Source organism: Abramis brama, assembly GCF_963993115.1.
Source record: "Abramis brama genome assembly, chromosome: 1".
In the NCBI taxonomy this organism is placed as follows: domain Eukaryota; kingdom Metazoa; phylum Chordata; class Actinopteri; order Cypriniformes; family Leuciscidae; genus Abramis; species Abramis brama.
In genome coordinates, this window is record NC_139963.1 from 7,098,334 (window position 1) to 7,117,306 (window position 18,973).

An 18,973-nucleotide genomic window follows, 5' to 3' on the forward strand; every position below is an offset into this window, starting at 1 on the left:
TCCCTTCAGAGGCTAATAAGATATTAGCATGTAAAACAAAATAAAAAAAATGTAAACAAATATGCAAATAAGAACGTTAACCGAGGGTTTAGGAGTGTACAGCATGAAACATCCGTTTATAAATACAAGAGCCCGACCGATATATCGGCGGGCCGATATTATCGGCCGATATTAGGCATTTTCCTAACTATCGGTATCGGCATTTATAACGGCCGATAAATTAATATTTAAAAAAATGCAGTGTGCAGTGATTTATGTAAGGATGGCGCTGCCAATAAAGCACCTAAAAGCTGTTACAAAGAACTGGCAAAAGTGGCAGTGTTAAAGCTCATTCTGCTACGTTACAACATCAAGCAATATTCCAATAATTTATGTAATTATAACACTTTATATAGGGCCATTTTGCATTAAAAGTAGCCAGATGGACACGCGAGACGCGACAACGTTCAGAATTAATACACTTTTAGTAAACTACCGAACAGCGCGAGCGGGAAGCGGCGCACCTCACGCGGGCAGAGAACGCGTCCGAGAACGGACACTGTTAGTGATATAAAACGCACACACACAGGTCTGTTAAATTAAGCAATACTTTTAAGGTAGTCTAATATTTTTCTGACTAACAAAATTACTGACACAGTAAAGGGTAGATTTAAATAAAGAAAAACGAAATTTAAATAAAGAAATTAAACGAAATTTAAATAAAGAAAAACGAAATTTAAATAAAGAAAAACGAAATTTAAATAAAGAAAAACTAAATTAAGTTAAATTAAAAAACGAGATTAATTTAGATTGATAATAACGGGTAGAAAAGGCTAATACATTTTGTTTCTATTATTCTATTTTCCACAATGTCAAAGCAACACAGCTTAATCCAAAACACAAGCTCAGACATGCACTTCGTCCATACAAACTCCGCTGTTCTGCTCTCCAGCCAGAGAAGACTCCCGTTGCTGGAACACTTGCGCGTCGGTTCTATTTCTAGCATGCATGCGTTTACTGCTTGGCTCGAGCCGCGCCTGAGAGACGCGTGTCTCACGCAGGCAGTGTGCAAACTCCAACCTGTTAACATGGGAGCTGAAATAAAAACGGCCATGCCACGCAGTCAGTGTGTCGCCGGCATTATTCAAGCGCGAATGAGAACCGTTTCGCGGGGGATCCCAGATGTGAAAAAATAAATAAATTTGAATGTCAAATTTTCAAATCGAATACCAACCCACCGAACGATTATTCGAATATTCGGGTCCAGCCCTATAGCCTAGTTTCACGTTTAGTACATTTTGCTTACTACTTATTTAAAATAGTATAAAACTACATATGTAATTATAAACGTTTTCATTATGATATTATTAATTTTACTTTACTAAAAAGATCTGAGTTCTTCCTCCACTGGTAGATATTAGAGAAATTAAGATTAAAAATAGAAGATAAGGTTTTGTCAGTGACACTTTTGATATATTTATTTATTGATACAAGTTATGTTTTAAATAACGTGACTAAATTAAAAGACAAAGTAGTTAGTGAAGATTATGCAACAGTATTTAGAATATAATATAATATAAAATACAATGCAAACTAGTTTGGTTACAGCTCAAATTCTCATTCTATCATTCACCCTGCCTCCATTACATATCTTTGTCACACAAGTGTTTAATCACCATATTTGAGTTATCATTGCAAAACGTTTATATATTTATTCTGTTAATACTGTGTATTCTATATACAGTACCCATCAAAAGTTTGTACACACCAATTGGAAAGTGTGTCCAAACTTACTGTACTATAATACACATAAATAATATTGCTACTGTATTATAATATACACATAAATAATATCGGCCGATATATCGGTATCTGGCTTTTTTTTAATCGGTATCGGCGCCCAAAAATCCATATCGGTCGGGCTCTAATAAATACCCAGGATTAATTGTTAATCCTGGGTAAATTATGATCAGTGTAAAGGTTTACAATGACCTCGGGTAAATTTCAAGTGTGAAAAGCCCTCTTGTATGTCAATAATTAGTTATAAAACAGATAGGCCTAGTTCAGGACCTTGATTCTGAATGGTTGAGCAGTGTTCTAAGCCATAGTAAATTACTCTACAAGGACTCAAGCCATCCAAGCACAAATTATGAACAATGGAAAAGTCATGTAAATTCATTGGTTGAAAAGTTATTCAGATTTTAAAACTTCAGAAATGTAATGACTTGGATTTCAAGTATAATTACAAATTAAAATAATTATTTAAAATATTTTAATCTGTAGGCACTTCAAATCTATGTAAATGAAAAAACCATTACAGCGCATTCAGCTAAACTATTAGCCTACATGAGAGGTATTATGTTCATATTTCAAATCAGTTGATATTATGTTCATATTTTCACACTCACAGAGCTTTCCTGCAGTTCCTCAGAGCAGGTAACAGTCTCCTTCGACCCTCTTGTGATGATATGATGTTTTTAGGGTCAAACTCATCCATCACCTTTTCTGACATCAAGATCAAGTTTGCCAAAGTTGAACATTGTGCAAGAGTAAGGTTTTTGTTACTTGTTTCAGATTGCAAAAATGCCTGCATTTCGTCAACAAGAGAACTATCCTTCATCTCAATCAAGCAGTGACACAGATTCATCCATCTTTCAGGGCTGACATTGTCTTCTGGACTTTCTGTGTTTTCGTGTTTTTTAAGGTTTTGGATTATTTTCTTGATTCTCTTTGGGTTGTTCTCTGTGCGAATCAGCAGGTCCTGTAAGAGTCTCTGATTGGACTCCAGTGAGATGCCATGAAGGAATCGAAGGAAAAGATCCAGGTGTCCATTTTTACTCTTCAAGGCTTTATTCATTGCTCCCTTCAGAAACACATCCAGAGAAACAGTCTTACTTAAGAGACACTTGAAAGTTCTGTAAACATTCTTACACCAACTTCTGACATTTCCAGATCGAGTTCTGGACTTTCCTGTCAGGAACGTTTCTGTCAGGAATATTTTCATAACTTCACTGTTCTTGTGTAAATAACAGAAAAACACATACAGTGCTGCAAAAAACTCCTGAAAGCTGAGATGTACAAAGCTGTAAACCTTCCTGTGATAAATCACAGATTCCTCCCTAAAGATCTCAGTGCAAATCCCAGAATACACTGAGGCGTCAGTGACGTCTATGCCGCTCTCAATCAGGTCCTCCTCATAGAACATCACATTGCCCTTCATCAGCTGATTGAAAGCCAGTTCAGCAAGTTTCACAATCACTTCTCTGTTGGACTGCAAGAGTTTCTCTGGATCTCTCTCTTCATACTTCTGGTTCCTCATACTAGTCTGAATGAGGAGGAAGTGTATGTACATTTCAGTCAGAGTTTGAGGGATTTCTGCACTGAGGTCTTGTTTCAGGATATTTTGAAGCACAGTGGCTGAGATCCAGCAGAAGACGGGTATGTGACACATGATGTGGAGGCTTTTTGCTCTTCTGATGTGTGAGATGATTCTGCTGGCTTGATCCTCATCACTGATTCTCTTTCTGAAATATTCCTCCTTCTGAGGGTCATTGAATCCCTGAATTTCTGTCACACGGTTGATGTATTTTGAGGGGATCTGATTGGCTGCTGCTGGTCTGGTGGTGATCCAGATGAGAGCAGAGGGAAGCAGATCTCCTTTCATGAGGCTTGACATCAACACACCCACTGATGAAGACTCAGTCACATCAGAAACTTTCTCACTGTCTGAAAACATCAGTGTAATTCTGCTTTCATCCAGACCATCAAAGATGAACACAGCTGTACATTCATCATAAATCTTTGGGTCCAGATCTTGAAGTTCAGGATGAAAGTCCAGCAGAAGTCTGTGAAGACTGTACTGATGATCTTTAATCAAGTTCATCTCTCTAAATGGAAGCACAAACATGAAATCTACACCCTGATTGGCTTTTCCCTCAGCCCAGTCCAGAATGAACTTCTGCACAGAGACGGTTTTTCCAATTCCAGCGATGCCTTTAGTAAGAACAGTCTTGATTTTGTCTTTCTTCTCTCTTCTCTTCTCCTCATATCCTAGTTCAGGTGAAGGATCAAAGATGTCATTGCAGTTGATTGGAGTGTCTTGGAGGGTCTTGTAACTTTTCTCCATCTGTAACACCTCATGTTCTTCATTCACCCCTTCACTCTCTCCCTCTATGATGTACAGCTGTGTGTAAATCCTGTTCAGGAGGGTCTGATTCTCTTGTAGTTTGATTCCCTCAAATAAGCTCTCATACTTGTTCTTCATGCTGGTTTTGTGCTGGTCTTTGACTCTCTGCAGATCATCATGCACTGGCTGGTGAGAGTCGAGCTGCAGGGCTGCTTCTGTGTCATGATGACTGATGTGTTTCTGACAGGAGGAGGATGTGCTGGTCTGACAGGACACATCTCTGATCTGGTCAGCTCTCACACCACTGAAAACACATTAAGATGAACAGAGACACAAAAGCCTGTTAAAATAAATATAAAAACCATACTACATGTAGAAACTGACTTCCTAATATATTACATGGAGATCCTCGCAAGTTCTCGCACAGATTTTATTTACCCATGTTGCCAACAAACTGTTAATTAATTATGCACATCAGGCATTTGGGGGCAGATAATGACCTGCATATTAAAAGATATCAACGAGACATCAATATTTCAGTAGTCAAAATGTTCGAATAAAAGAGAAAGGCGGCTAAAATTCTTGACCAGACTAACCAGAAACCATTATTTTAAAATATCACAGAAACACTGACATGAAGAAAAAGCAGTGTTCATGTGAAATGATTACATGTAATTGATTTACTTGTAAATGGCGACAGATGATACTTAAAGGGGTCATATAATGGTACATGCACTTTTACAAGTTGATTGTACTGAAATGTGTGTTGGCAGTGCCTGTACACAACCATCATAAAATGATAAAAATCCATCCAGCGGTCTTTTCTTAATCTCCTTATATGTTTTCCCGTCTCAAATCAAGCCGTTCGTCATACGGTCGGACGCCCCTCCCACGATTGTTAATTGACAGCAGCATTTCAACACAGACCCGCCCTCGCTGGTGAGCGAGCTGTCTCTGAACTCAGTGGCTGAGTTTTGTTTTCAAAGGGAATATTCCCCACGATCAACAGCAATGCTTTCATGTTTTGCGCGAATCATTTCACACCAGACTGCTTTTAAAACGAGGGTCAGTAAAGCTGGTTTTGCTAAGAAGCTGCTCCTGAAAAAAGGATCAGTACCAACTATTCGTGTTCCTGCTGCACCTGCAGAAGAAGTGAGTGTAACGTTTTATTAACCTTTATATTAATCTTTATATTAATCTTTAATCTTTGCAAATCGCTTGCTGCACGCTTCACGATCAATGCGGCTAAGGTTTACACTCAGGGTACATTACGGCATGTTTTCTATGTACGACATTCTCAATATAATTCATAATCACACGATTATAATGAACAACGTGTTCTTGTTTAGGGCTGCACGATTAATCGCAATTTACATGTAATCGCACTTAAATCGAGATCACTTATCGTGATTTTAAAATCGCAAAGGCTGTGATTTTTTTTTTTTTGCACAGTTTGTCATTAGCCCTATTCGGACGGGAGTAGTTTCATGGTGGACGTTAGAGAAATTTCTGTTTCACAGACGTACTTTGAGGATTTAATCCTGTCCGAATCTGCCATGTCTGTCTTTTTCTCACACGACCTCTGTAAAAAATTCCAGAGCAAATTACCAACTGTTTTTCGTCAAACTCGGCGGTCCTCAGAGAAATCTAATCCCGTCCGAATGCGAATGTCTGTGATTGCCGAAAATGTTTTTTTCCAAAATGCTTTTTCTTGTGTGTTTGTACAATCTCGCTATCGCGCCGGTATTCACGTGTCTGCTTTTTGCGCACCAATAATGGATGTAGATGTGTTCGGTACACTGCGAAGAAATAAAAAAATGAAATCAACAAGAAGAGCCTAATCACATAAACTTAAGACTGGCTACTGTAATATCAGTTTCAGGTAAGATTACTTTCATTTCTGCACTTAATTACATAACGTGTAATTATATAAGTTAAAACTTTTTATTCCAGTGGGTTTATTATAAGAACCCAGTTCTATAAATTCATGATGATAAATGTATGTTTAGTTTTTTTTATACTACAATTTTTATAAAATGTTTACAAAACACAAAATACGTTCTGGACGTTTTAGTTTATTTTCAAAGTGCTTAATTTTAAAAGTAGCCTACTTAATTTCATACTTTTCAAATACATTCTTGATCTTCTGCAGTGCCCACATGTAGAACACAGACACTCCTACCTCGGTAATAAACACGGAGATGTTAGTCCCGTCCGGATCCGTACATGAAATCACAGACGTAGGTTGATAAGAATTGTAACTCAAACGTCGTTTGGAAAACTAGTCCCGTCCGAATAGGGCATTTATGTACGGCTCTGTAAACGCTGCTCCATCTGAAAGCACTGCGAGTTTGAGTAACTTATAACGTGCATTTGAAGAAAAAAAAACACGCGTCAAACATCTTTCCAAAACATGAGAAGCATTTATGAACCTCTTTTTAATAACTTTAAAATTTAATAAGATGCATTTACAACAAACTCACTTCATAACGACAGCTGAGCTCCTCCTTCTGTGAGATGATGTGCCTTCTTACACAGAATAAGGCAGTGGTGTATTTAGAAGTCATGTTTAATCAAAGCGTTTCAATCTTCTGTTTATTCAGCTACAGGGACAGGGATTTCCTGTGCTGCGTTCCAGTCCACTTTTAGACATGCACTTGCAAACTTCCCTAAGCACTTTCCCTCGGGGGAATCCCTGCCGCCATTTTGAGGTGCGTTCCACTTCGTGAAGTGGACGAGGGAAGTTTATATGGACAGACCCTCGTTCCCTCGATTTTGACCGAGGGAGCGAGTCTGCTTCAAATGTACACTTCAGGCACCTATGTCCCACAATGCAGTACGATTGTGACGTCACCACAGATCTCGTCTAATTACTAACGGTGTCTGTTACTGATTAAGAAGTAATGTAAAAAAAAAACCTGCATGATGATGAATGGTAATACAAAATTCTTAGGTGTCTTTCAACTACTGTTAGAAAAATTCCTGCCGTGACCTCATGTCAGTGCTTCAGCCCTGACAGTTGTACCTAACACTGCATAAAAAAACACCCCTGAAAAATAGGCGAATAGGAAACATTCTAAAATAATAAAATAATCTCCCACTGCCATTCTTCAAAATATACCCTCAACTGTTGTCAAGGCAACACTCCACATGTGTTGTGTCAAAACGCCCACAGAACAGAGGGGCGGGGTGAGCAAAGCTCATTATCATTTAAAGACACATGCACTTAAACGGCGTGCTGAAAACAGAGCTGTTTTTGACCAGGTAAAATGAGTGTTTTCTTACAATACTAATGAGAATTTTTAATTAAAGTATATTACAAACTTTTCATTTAGACCCTAAAGAATCATATTAGCTTGTACAAAAATGGCATTATATGACCCCTTTAAATCAACAGTTATTCTGAAGAATATGTAAAGTTTGCTGTTGAAGCTAAAGGCAAAATTAACATGATAATCAACAGTTGGCTTACCCATTTGTTGACATGCCATGGTTTAAATAGCGTATTAAATTGGGTGTCCAACTTGGAGATAATCATCATATTTATAATGAAACCATTATATTTAAAAAAAAATATATATATTAATCATATAATAAAATATCACAATTATTGTTACTACTGTAAACCCAATATAATTTTTTTATGGGATATCCTTCAAAGCTTTCAGAATCTTTAGTTTTTAAATATTTATTCTGTGTTTTTATAATTAACAGTTTAATTTTAATGACAGTATATTATTAAACAAAACTGCATTTCGTTTATTTATTAAAATAAACAGAACTAAAGTGATTGTTTTGAACAAGTACTAACTTAGATATTATGCAAAATACATTACTTTACTGCTAAAGTATTTGTATCAATACTGGGGGTCTTTTGCCCCATCCTGATGAGTTTTTACCCATACTCTGGATAGTCGGGGGTAAAAGGCTTAAAGGTTATTGCCGCCTCATACATGGGCCATTCTACAGAACTGGTGCAAAGTCAGAGTTGGAAACATCTTGAAATTTTTGTTTTTTCCCACAAATTTTGCATGTATGCAAATTGTATAATATCCAAGGTACGCTTCTCTAGTAATTGTGCAGTTAATTCTCATATTGTATTTTCAGAAAATGCTGGAATATTTTCCTTCTCCCCAAATTTGTCACTACCGAAACACAATATTAAATAATTTATTAAGAAGGCTTATAATGACCTATTAAGATTTTGTTTACATCTACCTTCTAAATATATATATATATATATATTTTAAAGGTGATCTAAGTAACTTTTTTTTAGCTTAACTGAACAGCTTCGGAGTCAATGGAATGGTTATATTACTTATTTCGGGTTGAATGGTGGTCGTTTCGCACTCCCCTGGTGCCCGTGAGCGGAAAATACGCACTTGCAACTTTGAGCGGGCCGGCGGGCGCCGCGTCAGGAAGTATTGCGTGAAATCAGGTCTTGCGATGTAAACAACTGCTTTACGGCCAAAAGAAATCTGTTAAAATGCTGTCATTATTGCGCTCCCTCACGCTGTTCGAACCCGAATGAAGAAGACGTTTTAAAGAATGTCCCATCTGCTTTGATGTTGTTGATCTACTAGCCTCTGGTGTCTGAGAATCGCCAACGAAGTTTTACAACAGTGTTGTCAAATATCTATTCCGAAGCTGTGGGGGGAGCTCTAGAGAGAAACCTGCGAGCAAAAAGCGAGAATACAGCGAAGAAATCCCGAAACTACTGAGCCCCGCTTTAAGTGTAATTTATGAGATTTGTTGTATTTTGAACCCAATCTTTCTTTGTAGAAGGCATAAAGTTTATCGTACTGATTTCAAAGTTAAGGATTCATTAGTTTGAATATGCATTGAACCAAACACTATCATAACATCTTAGTTGATAATTCAATATACTTTATTTTTGACAAAACATCCCATGTTACGGTAGTGACTGCACATTTTTGGTAGTGACAGTAATGTTTTGGTAGTGACCACAATACTTAGTTTGCCATGGCTGAATCAGACTGTCCACATTTTATGTTAATATAAATAAATTATGCAAAACTATGATGCACATATGCAGTCAGTACATATAGCAGACACACATCTGACAGTAAATATCTTATAAGAACACCTATAGGCGTAACTTGCGGGTGGAACATGTCCTCACCACTTTTTGTGTATGGAGTGTGGGCACCGGTGGGCTTCCTAAATCAGTGCCTATGGGTGGGATTATAGACTGATCATTAGTTGTGCCGCCACCTCGTCTACTGACCACGAAACAGACATTTCTTTTTTCAGGTTGTGTGCGACGGTCGTTTAAAGCAAGTCGTTTAAAGCAAGTCATTTAAAAAGGTTGTGAGGACAAATGATCCTGCGGTGGCTGTTGCTGATATTTAAATCTGGCGGGTTTGGTGTGTCGTGTCGCAAATTCAATGACGCTGCAGTGAAGATCCTCTCTGACCAAATTAATGATCTGCAGTGTTTACACGTCACATTTTAGTCTCGGTACGGGTCGCTTGGAACCTCAACCGAGGACAGTGGAAACCCCCCAAAAGTGGGCCGTACTGAGCCGTATTTCATGCAGTGGAAAAGCGTCATAAAGTGGACCGTTGAAATAAAGTGTAACTATAAACTTGACATGACTTGCGCATGTTGCTTAAAGGAAAATTCTGGGTTCAATAAAATTGAAGTTCAATCACCATTGGTGAGATAATGTTCATTACCACAAAAATGCATTTATACTCTTCACTCTTTTCTTTACAAAAAAACAAAAAAAAACAAAAAAACACTTCACTTGTAAAGTGCCTCACCGTTACCTCGATTTTGCTTTTTGCAGAGAAAAAGAGTGGCGGATCAAGAGTAATATTTGCTTTATGCTGAAATATAATTGAATATGTTTGGATTTGGTAGACGGTAATTTGTCTGAGAAGTTTGAGAACCTCTGATGTTGGTTTTTAGGAGTGACAACTTCTTATTGGAGAATTTTGCAAATATTTTCCAATTGCCGTTTCTCCTTTAGTCGAACTGACCTTCCTAGTCCAAAGCTTTAATGTCAGAGGTCATACAGATGATTTTCAGCAGGCATCTGATAGTTTAACTGGTTACGGCCCTCACAAGCACACTCTGAGTTTGACATGTTTTCTTATAGAAATGAAACTAATATAACTGGGTAAAGTTTACTAATTAAACGTTGAGCAGAATGAAACCATTAATGCTGTTCAATGGTTTCTGAGTTTAGTGGGTTTGTTGTTCAATAGCAGAGCAGTTTACCAGTTATGAAGAGCTCAATTCAGCAACAGTATAAGCAGAACAACTAAACATAGTGTTGTTTTCAGCTCAAGTCAGTTCAATGTTGATTCAATTCAGTTCAATAACTGTTCAATAGTTCAGTTCTGTGCCGCCCCCAGTCTGAGAACCACTGACTTACAATAATTAACCTTGTATTATTTTTTTCTGAAGTATTGATAATTGTGAAATTTCACTAACATTTAAAATGACTCATATCATGAAAAAAGACTTTGATCATATCACCCACCTATAATCATGTTAAATAACCGTGATTTTTAATATTGAGCAAAATAATCATGATTATGATTTTTGCCATAATCAAGCAGCCCTAATAATACAATTAGAAACATTCTATAAACCCTCTGCACACAAAAGTATCATTTCTAAATTATAATTACATACAGAGCATTAAATCTATGTATTAAAGTAAAATAGTGTAAAATTAAACGTGCATTTATTAGCGGTGAATTAGTCAATTCATTGTTATAAGCTGACTTTCAATGTTGTTTATTTTTGTCAGATATAGTTATTTTTTATTGAGGAGTAAGAATCATAACTACTATTTGTGTGAGTCATTGATGTTTATTTAATATTTTGAAGAGTTACTTTAGAATATTTCAACGGGAACGGACCACTAGTGGGAAATTAAAACTCAAGTTTTTAAATCACCAAATGGAGTTTGAATGTCTCCTAGCGGCCAGATTGGCTACTGCGCCTAAAACTCCCAGAGCATATTGATAGTTTGAGACAAATTTGAAAGACAACTTGGTTGGATTTACTGCTTTGACTTGCTGTTTTAGGGTGACCAGGTGCAGGTTTTATATTAATAGAAAATTAAAATAAATGTAAAGCAGCACATTAAGTTCAGCAACCATTTAAGTTTGGATATGTAATTTTCCAGTCTATGTTTAAGAATAGGATCGCCAGGTAAGAGGCGAATGAGGCTAACTAGTTATCTGGATTCCAAGACTATCATCTATAAATATATTCAATTTAGATACATATATTATATAGCCTTTTTACCCTTTATTTTAACAACTATTTGTGCACCCATACACACACTTCTGTTAGTGTGTGTTATTGCCAGTATTGTAGTTTTTAGGGGCAACGAATATAATATAATATAATATAATATAATATAATATAATATAATATAATATATCTCGTCTAGGGCGCCAGCAGAATATGGACCGGCCCTGAACTTCATGATACTCACACAGGGTCAGAGGTCACAGCAGGTCCATCACTGAGATCAGGGGGAACAAACATGGAGATGTTAGACACACAGCTGGATCCTGGAGATGCTGCTCTCTGAGTGTGAACAGACGCCTCCTTCTCTCTCTCTTCACACACACTCATTTTACATACAGTTTGCTCCTTCTCTTCCTCCTTTATGAGACTTTTCAGACCTGTATGTGGACACAGAAAACATGCACAAAACACAAATATTTATGGCATTTCATTCACTTAATAACATTAACAGTTTTTCTCCAGTTACTGTAAATAATGTTGGTTTGTAGAGCAAAATGTCGGTCACACCCACATGGAAAGAACCTATATGAGGATATATGCGCATATATGAAACCTATATGCAGTTTATATGCACATATATGCTGCATATATACAGCATATATGCACATATATGATTATATATATGCATATATATGCCACATATAGGCAAAATTGAGGTGCATATATGTGCATATACAGGCCATATAGGTCTCCTGTATTGCTTCTTTATATCCACATATAAGCCCTATATGTACATACAAGATATGTCTCCTATATTGCTCATGGCAGGATCTGGTCATTTTGTTGCTCATATCTCACTTTGGCAACTGTCATACATGATGCCTAGCTCATATTTTCTATTATCAAGGCAATAACTAAGAACTAACTAAAAAAAAATTATGCAAGAACTTATGTATGTGCGAACACGTGAATTTTTTTTTTGTCAATCAAGCCTTTTTTCCAATTCCAAGTCACTTCCAGATTTACATTACAGCTCATACACATCCACACATTCACCATTACATCCACCAAATGCAATGCAAAATGCAATGTTTTCTGTATTGTCTTAATGCAGTTTTTTTTTTTTTTTTTTTTTTTTGTGAGCATGTTTTTGTTCAGTCCGATGTAAATATATCTGCTGTGCATATGTTGCACTGACTTGTTTGGTGAAAAAAAAAAAAAAATGTTTCAATAGCATACCTGCTGCCAGGGGCGATTCTAGGATTTTCATTTTAGGGGGGCTCAGCCCCCAATGAGGGTATGATTTAAAAAAAAAAAAAAAAAAGTTAGTTTATGGTCTAATGCTCATTATTAACTAGTTTCATTAATTCATCCAGTAACATGCATATGGCAGGGTTTTATAATCACTGAGGAACCGAATGTGAGGTATTTAGGGGGGTTCGGGGGCATGCTCCCCCGAGAAAATTTTGATTTCTCTGATCTACATATGTGCATTTTAAGATGTTTTGAAGGCCAAAGAAATTGGAAAACAATAGCTTTAAAACCATGTGCGGGCAGCTGTTTTTTTTCTCTCCTCATCAGCATCACACTCTTTTTCTCTTTGTTTTTCTCTTGCTCTGTCTTTTCCCCTCCTAAAGCTGAGTTTTGACTGATATAGGCTTTTCATTTTTGTCTGTCAGTGAAGAAAGTAAACATAGTGTCAACTGTTGATTTATGAATATTTTTTTCAGACAAAGCTACCAGGAAAGCTAGGTAACTAAGTTTATTAAATTCATTCACAATATGTACACATTCACTATTGATCTAGGCCTAATACATGGCCGTAGACAGGGCTTTATAATCAAAGAGGTCATAAATTTGAGGTTGTTATGGGGTTAAACATTTTTATTTCTCTGATATGTGCATTTCAAGACGTTTGAAGGCCAAAAAAGGATAAGAAATAGATTTAAAACCTGCTCTCTCCTCATCTCCATCACTCTGTCTTTATCTCTCAGTCTCCTCATCTTGCCCTGTCTCTTCCAATCCTAAAGCTGAACTTTTTTAATTTACTGAAGGCTACAAATTGTATTATATTAATTTTCAACATGTACACATGCATTATTAATCTTGTGCCTATGAAAACGGCTTTGTTAATGTTTCTTGTCCCCTCACAATGACATAATTACACGTTATATAGGCCTATTTTCAGCTCAAAATGGCGAAATTAGACAAAAGTTTATTAGTTTTCTAATTATTTTTGTCATTCGTTTAACATTTATGACCTAAAAAACTGTCAAATATAAAATGTTTAGTTTAGCTACTTAAATCTTCTTAACTCGCACTTGACCGTAAACTGAAGCATCAGTCGTGCTGCTAAAATTCGCGCACAGCAGCTTCTGCGAACACGCATTTGTGTGGCCTACACTTAATCCCAAATGTTTAGGGGGGCTAGGCAGAAGTTTGAAAAGGGCCTAGTGACGCCTATGGTTCTCACTCTGCGTGTGTTTCGCGCTGGATGACGGTCGTGCTGAGCGGTGCAGGTACAGAGGAGAAGTAGAAGAGAAGAGGATGACACCATTTGCTAAGCGGGGATGTTTTCATTTTCATCCTTACACATACATTTTAAACCACAAACTACGGGGTATGTTTTGGACATTATTTAACCTTGTCAAAGACGAAATTTATTTTTAGAATAACATTTCTTACTCCAAGTTTTAGGGGTGCTGAGCTCCTTTTTAGGGGTGCTGAAGCACCCCTAAAAAGGGGCTAGCCTCGCCCATGCCTGCTGCAAATATTTATGTAAACAATCTGAAGAATTTTCTACAATTTGAACTATTTTAGTATTATGGCAAAGCATACTAAAGTGATTTTATGCCCAACAGTGTAGTTGGTTAGTCAAAAATCTGGTGATATGAATCAAGTGTGTGCCATTTTGTGGTGAAGTGTGCAACCAATACTAAATGTAGTTTTGGTTGCAGTGCTTCATTTTGCATGATATATTAGGTATTTTGCAGTTTGGGTGTGTGGTTTTGTAAATTGTGTTAAATGTAAGTATATAATTTTTTTAATAAAACCAGGAAAAAAAAATTGTTCGCTAAATTGTGTGTTAGCAATTGGGAAAAAAAATTGTTCTCAGAGCAAGGGTGCAGTTATAGGTCAAATTACTGTTTCATTCATGATTGGTTGATGTATTTAGTATGTGGCATAGCAACAAGATGCTGATTGGTCGAAATCGCTTCAGCCAAGGAATTTTCCAAACTGACAGGCAGCTGGAAGCAGACTATCGTTCGTTACACGACACAGCGCGGTCGATTTTATTGGTTTATTTGAAATATTTAACTTGAAGAAGTCAAAATTGAAAGGTGAGTTCTGATAATTTATGTTTATGTAATTCACAAGTTGAAAAATATAAATGTTTCAGCCACTTGACGTTCATTTAGCGAGTTAAACTAGCTTTGCACCGAATGCTTTTTAGCCAAGTTTGACTTGTATAAGTTACACTTTTTAATCTTTGACTAGTATTAAGTCATTGCGTGTACATAATATGGCATTTTTTTCTCCATTATCCACTATAACTGTTAAATGTTAACTTTGCTATTAGGCAACATACATCTGATTGCCCAAGGTCGCTGCAGCCGTTACTGCATTTTCAAATAGATGGAGAGCGGGAACTTCAGAGCACGAGCACCACAACAAACATGGCTTCGCCCTCTATCGAATCGAGGAAATTCAAAGGTGGGTTTTATGTTTATGTTTAACCAAATAACAAATGTATAAAGCGTTACAGCTTCTCAACATGACAATAACGAGTGTAAATTGTGTAATTAGGTACGAATCGAGTCGGTGATATTAACCGTCTGCAAATATATTTTAAAGCGACTGAGTTTCTGTGTCGTGAGTACACATTTAATAGGTAATTATTGTAAATAAATGCTTAACCAGAGGTGCCATGCTGGTGTACTTTGCATTAGTCCACAATATCTTACTGTATGCAGTTGAACAACGTGACTGAACACCACTGAACAGTGCACAGATAAAATAGTTGATCACTCGTTCTCTGTGTTTAAATGATTGCGATTACCTGATTCTGCCCCAAGTCATATACAGGTCATTCATTTTAACAGAGAACTTTGTTGAAACTCAGCAAATGTGTGTTTGATTTTTAGATCATGGAGATGATGGGGTAATCTGCCAGTGCTGGTCTCACTGATCATCACACACCTGAAAGTCTTCCTGCGTCCTCAGCTGTGAGGCAAGTATCATTACAATGAGTTATTTGAGTTTTTTAATCTTATGATATTTTTTTTCTGGTGTGGTTAAATTTTTAGTCCTAAGAGTTTATTTGCCATAATGACAGAGTGATGTCAATCTGGATAACCCAGCAGGCACAGGAAATAGACTACAACGTCGGTCAGACGTTGGATTTTGGTTGAAAATGAACGATCGGCTCGGAATCCTTTTTTTAAATCCACATTGAATTTTGCTACGTTCATTGCGGGTATTTATAAAAATGCAATCGTAAGTGTCTTAACTGTCAGTGTAAATGTTATTAAGAAAAAATAGCATTTAAATGATCATTTTGCTACAATTTTAACTTGAACATGTTAAAGGGTTAATTCACCCAAAAATGAAAATTCTGCCATTAATTATTCATCCTCATGTTGTTCCAAACTTGTAAGACATTTGTTCATCTTAGGAACACAAATGAAGATCTTAATAATGAAATCTGAAAGCTTTCTGACCCCCATAGACAGCTAAGCAACTACCACTTTAATGCTTTAAAAAGTTAAAGTGATTGTAAAACTAATCCATATGAATTTAATGATTTAGTCTAAATTTTGTGAAGACATGATCGCTTCCTTTATGATGAACAGGTTGAATTTAGGCATTTATTCACATAAACATTCATAAATTCACACATCAGTTACGGTAAACAGGAGCTCAAGCATGTTCGCTTGACATGCAAGAACAAACGAGGTTCATTCTCATGTGTTGCGCAGCACATTTGAGAGAGGTTTGCTCTCACGTGTCAAGCATGTTCGGTTGAGCTTCTGTTTATGTTCGCCAATCATTGTTTAAGTGTGAAGAAAAGACTAAATTAAATCTGTTCATCATATAAATAGGGCTGTGGCGATAACCGCAATATTGCAGTACTGCGCTACTGACAAGGCTATACCCTTCTTGTTTTGAACTTCGTGCATGTGTATTGAATGTAAAATAAGTTAATAATGATAACAAGACTGTTTATCATGGTGGTTTGTATAGAGGCTTCGCTGATTTGCACTTAAGCCTAAACAGACAGTGAATGAGAGTGATCGACTGAGTGCGTGCGATGACCTGAGGTCAAGTCATATATTCATGAAAAGGTTGCCGTGTCCAAGGAAAGCAAAATATTTGTCTTGTCATCCTTTTAACGTTTAAGGGTATTTAACATGAATGGTGACAGTGTCAACCTGTTCATCATAAAGGAAGCGATCATGTCTTCACAAAATTTAGTCTAAACCATTAAATTCATATGGATTAGTTTTACGTTAAAGAGGTAGTTGCTTAGCTGTCTATGGGGGGTCAGAAAGCTCTCAGACTTCATTATTAAGATCTTCATTTGTGTTCCTAAGATGAACGAAGGTGAACCGAAGTGGGAGAGGGAGTGCGCTGTGATTGGCTGCTGTGAGAACCTGGCAGATCTATAACCAATACGCTGATTTCACGCAGCCGCCATTTTGAAATCGAAAGTGAGGCTCCGGTGGGAAAAACCCCGGAAGTAAAGATAAACAACAATGCCTTTGGACTACCAACCTGAAGCTGCTGCCGCGATTTACACTTTTGGATGTTAATATCCAATATAGGATATTTATATAGTTCATTCCTGCTTCTTTTTTTACTTTCTGAATAATATAAAAAAAATATTTTATTTATAAATGAATTTCACTGTATATAGTCTAAAGTATGACAGAAAAGTATGTACAGTTTTAGAATTGACAAAACATCATTAAACACAACAATACGCCATCGCATTCACGACTCTCCTGTCATTAAAGGCGACACTTCCGGTTTTCTTCCCACCGGAGCCTCGCTTTCGATTTCAAAATAACGGCTGCGTGAAATCAGCGTATTCAAACTGAATTCGAATCTAAAATCTTGTTCCGTATTGTTAATATATTTTGACATCCACACAGAATTGTCTATCCATGCACAGGTCTTAAGCATTACATTTAATGACATCGGACAACTTGTGACTGGCAAAAATGTAATTTCTAATTATCATCTTTAATACAGACGAGAGAGTGTGAAACCATCAGCTGTTTGCGAGGTAAATAGTGAAGTCATAGTGAATACCATTAATAAACATCTAATGATTATATGGTATGTACTGTATATCTAAATTTTCTGTCTTTTAAAATCGTTTTTTTGTTGTTGTTGTTGTTGTCCCCAGTCTGCCAAAAAAAAACTGTCCAATCTATACCAACATGGAAAAAAAGAATTCTTGGACTGGAAGAAAGCGAGTTCTATTGGCAATCCAAGTGTATTAGTGGTAAGTACATTTACAAACCAATTAATTTTTGTCTAACAAATGTCAGTATAACTCCCAAAAATATGATAAACATTAAAGGGATAAGTAACTTACCAAAAATATTTTATATCTGTCGTCATCTACTCTCACGTTTTTTCAGACCTTTATGACTGTGAAACACAAAACGTGAACTTTGGAAGTAGGGGTGTGCGATATGACGATGTTCTGGCACCTCTGTCCCAACATACTGAACAACGCAACATATATTCACATAAAATGTTAGCGCAGCGGAACGGGACACTGCAGTTCACAAAAGTTAAATGGTTTCAGTAAAACCTTAGTAACTATGACTGTAGTAACAGTGGTTTTTGGAGAAAACTACAGTCATGGTTACTATGGTTTTATTGTAGCATTACTACAATATAACTGTAGTAAAACCATGGTTAATTTTCGTAAGGGCGTGGTTAATGAATTTGAAGAAAATCAACATTTCTGTTCACAGTTTTAATGAACAGACACTTTTCTTTTATCTGAGATGCTTGTATAGCAACTAAAGGCACCAGACTTTTCCCTACAGGGATGAAATAACAAGGATTCTTAAATTGACCGCAGATTTTGACATCCACAGAGCGGTCTTAATTTCCCTAAAACAACTGCAGAAGTTGTACTTCACCTGTGTTTTAAGCAAACCAAAAAACCCGGGAGTGGCTAAATTTTTCCTATCCATGAATTTTCTCTGCTTTGGATGCACGATTGACCGTGTGACTGTTAACAATGCAGTCCCCATGATGGACATGTGCATATGAAAGAACGATGCCGCTAAAAAAAAGGGGGGTGATGTTTCCAATCAGAATTTCTTTCTGAATCCAATCAGAATCTTCCAATTGACGTGTTTACATGACGCATTTTTTATTATGATCAGCCCTTTATCCAAAATATGTGTCCAATCGCAGCTGTACTGTAAGCACTTTGGGTTCCTGATGAAGCACTATATTATTATTATTATTATTATTATTATTATTATTATACTGTCTTATTATTTTTGTCTTCTCTAGATGCTACATTGAAGAAGTGGCCGGCAGATAGGCATGTCTATCAATTCGAATCTCATGGAGCTGAGAAGATCAACAAAATATATATTT

General features: G+C 36.6%; 1 protein-coding gene across 3 annotated transcripts in view; it reads right to left on the bottom strand.

The window, feature by feature from the left end:
* Positions 1-18,973, bottom strand: part of LOC311079578 (uncharacterized protein) — a 447,200-nt gene that overhangs the window by 244,361 nt on the left and 183,866 nt on the right. The window lies entirely within an intron of this gene.